The sequence below is a fragment of the Lactuca saligna genome, chromosome 4, assembly GCF_052625555.1.
Source record: "Lactuca saligna cultivar CGN05327 chromosome 4, ASM5262555v1, whole genome shotgun sequence".
NCBI lineage: Eukaryota > Viridiplantae > Streptophyta > Magnoliopsida > Asterales > Asteraceae > Lactuca > Lactuca saligna.
This window is the reverse complement of record NC_136420.1, coordinates 248,705,093-248,713,533: the sequence shown is the minus strand read 5'-3', so window position 1 is coordinate 248,713,533 and position 8,441 is coordinate 248,705,093.

Sequence of the window (8,441 nt, the reverse complement as noted above, 5' to 3'; positions counted from 1 at the left end):
CTTTCGAGATTCTCGCGAGAATCGGCCCTATAGCTTATAAACTCAACCTACCACACGAACTCACTAATGTACATCCTGCCTTCCACGTCTCGAACTTGAAAAAGTGTCTGTCCGACGAGACTCTTGTTATTCCACTCGACGAGATCGAGATCAATGAGAGCCTCAACATCGTGGAGGAACCAGTAGAGATCATGGACCAAGAGGTCAAGCAAAGAAAGCAGAGCCGTATCCCGATAGTGAAGGTTCGCTGGAACACAAAGCGTGGACTTGAATTCACTTGGGAACGAGAGGATTAGATGAAACTGAAATACCCTCATCTTTTCGCTTAGCTATTTTAAATTTCTTATTTGCTTACATTCTAATTTCGGGACCAAACTCCTTCTAACAGGGGGATGATGTGACAACCCAAAATTTCCATTCTGTACAAACAATATCATTTCAATAGAAGTTATAACAGTCACAGTAAATTTTCAGACTTGTTCGTGTAAGTTTGAGTAATTCAGGGTTTAACATTGAAGGAGATATCAGAAGAGTGGATGCACTAGGGTTTTGTGCAACACTGTTATTCCAACACTCTATTATATTAGATATCATTTCGGGAATAAAATATTTTCTGCCAAAAATCTCAAGACTATAAATAGAATTCTGAAACAATTTCATTCAATATTCACTTTTACAACTAGAGAAAAGCCATTTTCTCTCTCACAGATCTTCGGGTTTTCATCCCAAATCATGAGTACCTCTCTGTAGTAGTGTTATATAGCTTATAATGTGTTCATAACATAGATTACATAGCTAAACAACTATATTTAGGAGTTTACTCCCCAAGGTGTTCTTGGGCGGTAAACTCCCGAAATGATGCCTAGCCTTTCCCCCGTGATATGTAACGAACTTAGGCTTGTGTATAGGTTTAATTATGACAAGAAAACATCAAAGAAACACCAAAGTTTAGGTTTTCACGGCCCAAGAAGATCTTAGACTTTGAACTCCAAAAATATAGACCAAAGAGTGTTTTTTAACACTCCTAAAGCTTTGGATAATTACCTAGGTTTACTCCTACATAAATTAGGGACTTTAACACATCCAAAAACCCCTCTTTTTAGAGTTTACGGACCTAAGATTGTGCTTGGGCCGTGAACATCAAACTAGGGCACCAAAGTGTGCCTAAGGCCTTCATTTGCTTTAGGTAAAAGTCTAGAACCTATCCTACATGTGTATGAGACTTGAAAGCATCAAAAACACCCTTCCATAAGAGTTTACGGTAGTAAACTCAAAAAGATTTGGCCTTTGGGCCGTAAACTCCTCAAAGGAGGTTGTTAGTGCCCTAAGCCCTTCCAATAATTAAACCACCAAGTTGGAATACTTCTACAGATCAATTAGAACCTCAAAACATCAAAAGGCATTAAGCCTAGGAGTTCACGGCCGTAAACTCAAGAGTTTACGACCGTAAACTCCTTGTGTGGGATTATATGGAGAGTAAACTTAAGTATGGGGTCTTTTGGAACCCTAAACTCACAAGCCTTGTCCCAAAACAACTTATATGAAATCCTTAGGGCTTATAACACTTATATAAAGTGTTTATTATTGTAACGCCTGTAGATCCGGGCTAGTCAATTTAAAGATAATAGGGGTCGAAAATGACTTTTCTACAAAATATTATTTAGAATAAATAATTTGAACCAAGTTTTATTATATGTCACAAGGTGTTCGTACATATAAAGAATGCCGAAATCCGAGTTATAACGAAGAAGTTATGACTCGTCGAAGTTTCGCGACAGAACCGACACGGCACCGGGAAGCGTAAAAAGTGAATTTACGATAGAGCGAGATTTAGCCTTAGTGATCTAAACAAAAGTGGTAGAATATGTTAAACTGAGAAAATCCATAAAAAGAATGCCCAAATCTGACTTCGTATGAAGAAGTTATGATTTTTCTAAGATTCGGCTTAGCAGTGTACAGCCCGAAACTCGAATTTTAGTTCGAGCGGTTTTTGGCTTATGCGACCTAAACGAGAGTTGAATATCTCATTAATAGGAACTCAACGGTAAAAAGACAGACGAAAACGGAGTCCGTATGAAGGAGTTACGAATTCTTCGCGGTCATTTAACAGTCTAAACGCCTTGTACTGTTAAATTTAAGATCGGTCGAGAATTAGCCGACGGAGTCAAAATGAAAGTTGTAGATATTATTTTTACCTACGCGTGGATATAAATAACATCAAAAACAGAGGTCGTATGTGAAAGTTAGGGATTTTAGAAGTCGGAAGTGTGCTGTGCGAAAATGGGTGATGTCGCACAATCTTGCCCATTGCTTTCTCCCCAAGTCTTGCCACTAGATGGTGACATGTGGCACCAATTTCAGCCATTTTCACCCTATAAATACCACCTCTCCTACCCTCATTTTCTTCACACCTTTCCCATTCTTTATTCTCTTTACTCTCTCTCTAGAACCTCTCTCTAGCCCCGAAATCCCCCGAAAAGCCTAGGGAACCTCTCTAGCACGAGGCGGAAGCCCCGAAGTGCTCGACGGCTCGGAGAAGAAGATCTTTTCGGCTCGGAAACGCTGCTCCAAGAAAATCTTGGTTTTCTATAAAACCCGCTGTAAGTGAGCTACGCCTACGCTATTTTTAATATAATTTTTATTTAAATATATTAACGTTATTAAGAACATATAATAAATACTTGGGCTATTATTATGGGTTATATAAGTATTTTTTAACGCTTATATAATAGTAATAATAGCTAGCCTATTAATTAGTCTCGGCGAATAATAGACTAAAATCTATTGGTGATAATACTAGGTTTCGTCGAAGGAAATTATTTTAAAGTAAACGAAGCGCTGTCCAAGTACCGAGTCACCACCTTCTCAGGTGAGTGCATGGTCCCTTTCATCTTACACATAGATATGAAGTATTTATTATATAATTTACGTGTTGTGAGTGCATAGTCCCTTTTATCTTACACATAGATATGAAATATTTTAATATAAATTACGTGCTATGTGTACATATTGTCTGAATACTTGCTGTCTATGCTGAGTGAAAGATTTTTATACATGTTTTAAATGATTTAAACTGTTTACGTATTTTATATCTACAAAACGTGTTGGGAAAAACATGGTTAGATGAAATAGTTTTTTTTTATAACACGATGGGAGACATCAGTGTTGTCAGTGATCCAGTCATCTAGTGGAGTATAGATGACGACTATGGACGATACTAGACGGTCCAGTGGAACGATAGCAGTTTCGTAACATGTAGGTATTTTTGAACTAGGTGCTCATTAGGTATTTTTGAACTAAGTGTGTTCACTACGTATCTTTGAACTGAGTGTGTTCACTAGGTATTTTGAACTAAGTGTGTTCACTAGTTACTTTTGAACTAAGTGTTTACCAAATGTTTCAGACTACGTGTTCACCAGATATATTCTATAAGCCTTGGTAATGATGGACTTCGTGTCGATTCCTTAGGATGATCCTTAGGAATAAATAAACGAGGAATAGCTGATTCTTAGGGTAGATCTGTAAGACTAAAGAAGATAATGGGGATGGGTAATTGGGTTGATTGTTTGATTGTTTAAACATAATAATTATATTATTGTGGGTTGAAAACCCTATGTACACACCAGGTTTCCCAACCTGACCCACTCGGTTTATTTATATCACAGTTGTTGATACGAAGTCACTTTACACTGAGAGATTTAAATAGATGTAGATCATTAGTGTAAATAAATGTAAGTTCTGTTTATGTTTGTGTTCCTGTATTGACGATGACATCCCAAACGTTTTAAAATGAAAAAAGTACGTTTCTTCGGAAATGTTTTAATAACGTATTTATCATGTTTTTCTGGGAACAAATTCCGCAACATTTTTATTAAAAGAAGAACTCTGATTTTTATAAAGCATAAACAAAATCGGTCTTTTCTTGCCGTGAAAATGGGGATGTTACAGTTGGTATCAGAGCATTAGTTTAAGCGAACTAGGAATATGGATTTATTTCTAGACTTAAACTTAGAATGCTAAGAGATGATTGTGAGGTGTGAGCACTAGCTTAATTTAGGAATGATGCCTAAATTACTTTTATGTGCTAAATGATTTGTTATGCTATAGTTTGATCGGATCTATGGTCTGTTGCCGACCAGATCTGGAAACCGTATGTGTTTAGGATTCTAAACGTACGAATACCATATTAGAACTAGCATATAAACATTTTGGAGCGATAAGGATGATTTAAATGTCAATCCTATGTAAGGGTATAGATTCACCTTATTCGGTGTATAGATCAACATGGAAAGGACCCGTAGTGGAAACGTGAATGCAAATGAGAATAGGAACCAACCTCCAGTGGTTCAGCAAATACCTGTTGTAGAAGAAGTTGCACCTGAGCCAGTCACCATGGCTGGAGTTCAAGCCATGATTCGGGTTATGCTAGCTGAACAAAGGGAAGAAATGAGGCGGATGTTGAATAGGGACGAACCTACTATGCCCACTGAGCAACCCGAGCTGATTCCCGAGCAATCGGAGGAAGGGAACTACAGCTGCCAAGTGAGTCAAGTGGGGACTCAAGGTGATCAAGGGGATGGCCCGGAGAGGAGAAACAACAAGGATGAGCGAATGTACAAGAATTTCTTGGGTGCAAAACCACCAAGTCTCTCAGGAAGCCCAGAGCCTATTGAGATTATGGATTGGATCTCCGAGATGGAGATAGTGTTTGAGAGTTGTGACTGTAGCGAGAAACAGAAGACCGTCTTTGCTGTAAGACAACTGAAAACTGGAGTTTTGAGCTGGTGGAAGCTATTGGCAGATAGGATTCCACGAGGAGAAGCCTTAAGGATGTCATGGGAAGAGTTCTTGGAACAGTTGAAAATGCAGTACTGCTCAGAGATAGATCTGATAGACCTAAACAACGAGTTTCAAAACCTGAAGAAAGGGAAGATGAGTGTTGATGAGTATGCCACCGCATTCACCGAGAGGATGAAGCTATTCCCCTACTTGGTGCCTACTGAACTCTCCAAGATTGATAGGTTTGCTAACGGATTACCCACTGACTTTGGCCCAATGGTTAAAATGGCAACTACCTTGAAAACAGCTGTTAGGGCAGCTAAGAATGTAGAGGCCCAGAGAAGGGAAAAGGGTCTAGAAAAAAGATAAGGCAGGAGAGAAGCAGAAGTTTGAAGGATCTTCAAGGTCCAACAAGGAGAGAAAATTCTCGAAGCCTGGAGGAGGAGGTGAAGCAAGATGGTGTGATAAATGCAAGAAGAAACACTTTGGAAAATGCGGCGAAGAGGTGACATGTTTCAAGTGTGGAAAGTTTGGGCATTACGCCAATGAGTGTACATCCAACAAGAGGTTGTGTTATGATTGTAAAGAAGGGGGGCATCTTTCAAGGAATTGCCCAAAGAAAAATAAAGTAGCAAGACCAGAAACACCACCGAGGCCAAGGGCATTCCACATGATCCTCGACGAAGCAGAAAACAATGCGAGGAACCAAGGATGAGGAATTCATACCCGAAGATCAAGCTATGAGGTAGCCAAAGAGATAGAACCATATGATGTAGCCTATTAGAGGCATAGTCTAGGGTGAACTTGAACACCTATGTAATAGTTTCAAGAAATAATAAAATCTTCGTTTTGTTATCTGGTGTGTTAAACTGTTATGTGATTTTCTTGAATGGTGACTTGGAAAACTGCGAGACAATACTTGGGACGAGTATGAGTATGTGTGAAAGGTAGTAGATGCATATACTACCGGAAGCACAGGACTCACGCTTGGATCAGGGAAAGTCACAAGGTTACCAAGAAGCTAGTAATTGATTTCATTTTATTCAAGTATGTCGTTACCATTGTTTCGGTAATGACTAAGAAAATTGTTGCTATCCCGACCCTAGTGGTCATATCACATTGAGTCCGACTACGATGAGTAGGTTACGTGGTTCAGAGAACCAAGTTTGATGTAGCGTTCGACTTAAACCAAACGATTGAAATCAAAGCGATCAATAGAAGTATCGCGCTCGTTATTAAAAAAAGTTGGTAGCTAGAAATGCTACATGTTAAAATGTGATTATATCACATTAGACCATGAAGGAAGGCATATTTCATTCCGGAATTTGACTCTAAGAGACCTGAGTCTAAGCGTTGTTACGTACGATAATAGGTCATTAGAATATGACACCTCGATCAATTGTAGCAATCAAATTAACTTTTCCTAAGAAGAAGAAGGTGTCTTTGATAAAGTATGAGCTTGTGACACGAAGGTCATGACTGAAAGTCTAACGAGGAGGTGCAAGACCAAGCACCGCCTGCAATCAAGGAGTCCAAGAGTTAGATACCCGTTCGTAGCAACATAGAAGTTACAGTTACTAACTAGGATGAAGAGATAATGTATGGAGTCATTATACTGCCATGTTTCGTTGAGGATTCCGGGACGTAATCATCCTAAGGGGGAGATAATTGTAATGCTCGTAGATCCGGGCTAGTCAATTTAGAGATAATAGGGGTCAAAAATAACTTTTCGACAAAATATTATTTAGAATAAATAATTTGAACCAAGTTGTAGTATATGTTACAAGGTGTTCGTACATATAAAGAACGCCGAAATCCGAGTTATAACGAAGAAGTTATGACTCGTCGAAGTTTCGCGACGGAACCGGCACGACACCGGGAAGCGTAAAAAGTGAATTTACGATAGAGCGAGATTTAGCCTTAGTGATCTAAACAAAAGTCGTAGAATATGTTAAACCGAGAAAATCCATAAAAAGAACGCCCAAATCTGACTTCGTATGAAGAAGTTATGATTTTTCTAAGATTCGGCTTAGTAGTGTACAGTCCGAAACTCGAATTTTAGTTCAAGCGGTTTTTGGCTTATGCGACCTAAACGAGAGTTGAATATCTCATTAATAGGAACTCAACGGTAAAAAGACAGACGAAAACGGAGTCCGTATGAAGGAGTTACGAATTCTTCGCGGTCATTTAACAGTCTAAACGCCTTGTACTGTTAAATTTAAGATCGGTCGAGAATTAGCCGACGGAGTCAAAATGAAAGTTGTAGATATTATTTTTACCTACGCGTGGATATAAATAACATCAAAAACAGAGGTCGTATGTGAAAGTTAGGGATTTTAGAAGTCGGAAGTGTGCTGTGCGAAAATGGGTGATGTCGCACAATCTTGCCCATTGCTTTCTCCCCAAGTCTTGCCACTAGATGGTGACATGTGGCACCAAGTTCAGCCATTTTCACCCTATAAATACCACCTCTCCCACCCTCATTTTCTTCACACCTTTCCCATTCTTTATTCTCTTTACTCTCTCTCTCTAGAACCTCTCTCTAGCCCCGAAATCCCCCGAAAAGCCTAGGGAATCTCCCTAGCAAGAGTCGGAATCCCCGGAGTGCTCGACGGCTCCGAGAAGAAGAGATTTTTGGCTCGGAAACGCTGCTCCAAGCAAATCTTGGTTTTCTATAAAACCCGCTGTAAGTGAGCTACGCCTACGCTATTTTTAATATAGTTTTTATTTAATTATATTAACGTTATTAAGAACATATAATAAATACTTGGGCTATTATTATGGGTTATATAAGTATTTTTTAACGCTTATATAATAGTAATAATAGCTAGACTGTTAATTAGTCTCGGCGAATAATAGACTGAAATCTATTGGTGATAATACTAGGTTTCGTCGAAGGAAATTATTTTAAAGTAAACGAAGCGTTGTCCGACTACCGAGTCACCACCTTCTCAGGTGAGTGCATGGCCCCTTTCATCTTACACATAGATATGAAGTATTTATTATATAATTTACGTGTTGTGAGTGCATAGTCCCTTTTATCTTACACATAGATATGAATTATTTTAATATAAATTACGTGCTATGTGTACATATTGTCTGAATACTTGATGTCTATGCTGAGTGAAAGATTTTTATACATGTTTTAAATGATTTAAACTGTATACGTATTTTATATCTACAAAACGTGTTGGGAAAAACATGGGTAGATGAAATAGTTTTTTTGTGATAACACGATGGGAGACATCAGTGTTGTTAGTGATCCAGTCATCTAGTGGAGTATAGATGACGACTATGGACGATACTAGACGGTGCAGTGGAACGATAGCAGTTTCGTAACATGTAGGTATTTTTGCACTAGGTGCTCATTAGGTATTTTTGAACTGAGTGTGTTCACAACGTATCTTTGAACTGAGTGTGTTCACTAGGCATTTTGAACTAAGTGTGTTCACTAGTTACTTTTGAACTAAGTGTTTACCGGATGTTTCGGACTACGTGTTCACCAGATATATTCTATAAGCCTTGGTAATGATGGACTTCATGTCGATTCCTTAGGATGATCCTTAGGAATAAATAAACGAGGAATAGATGATTCTTAGGGTAGATCCTTAAGACTAAAGAAGATAATGGGGATGGTTAATTGGGTTGATTGTTTGATTGTT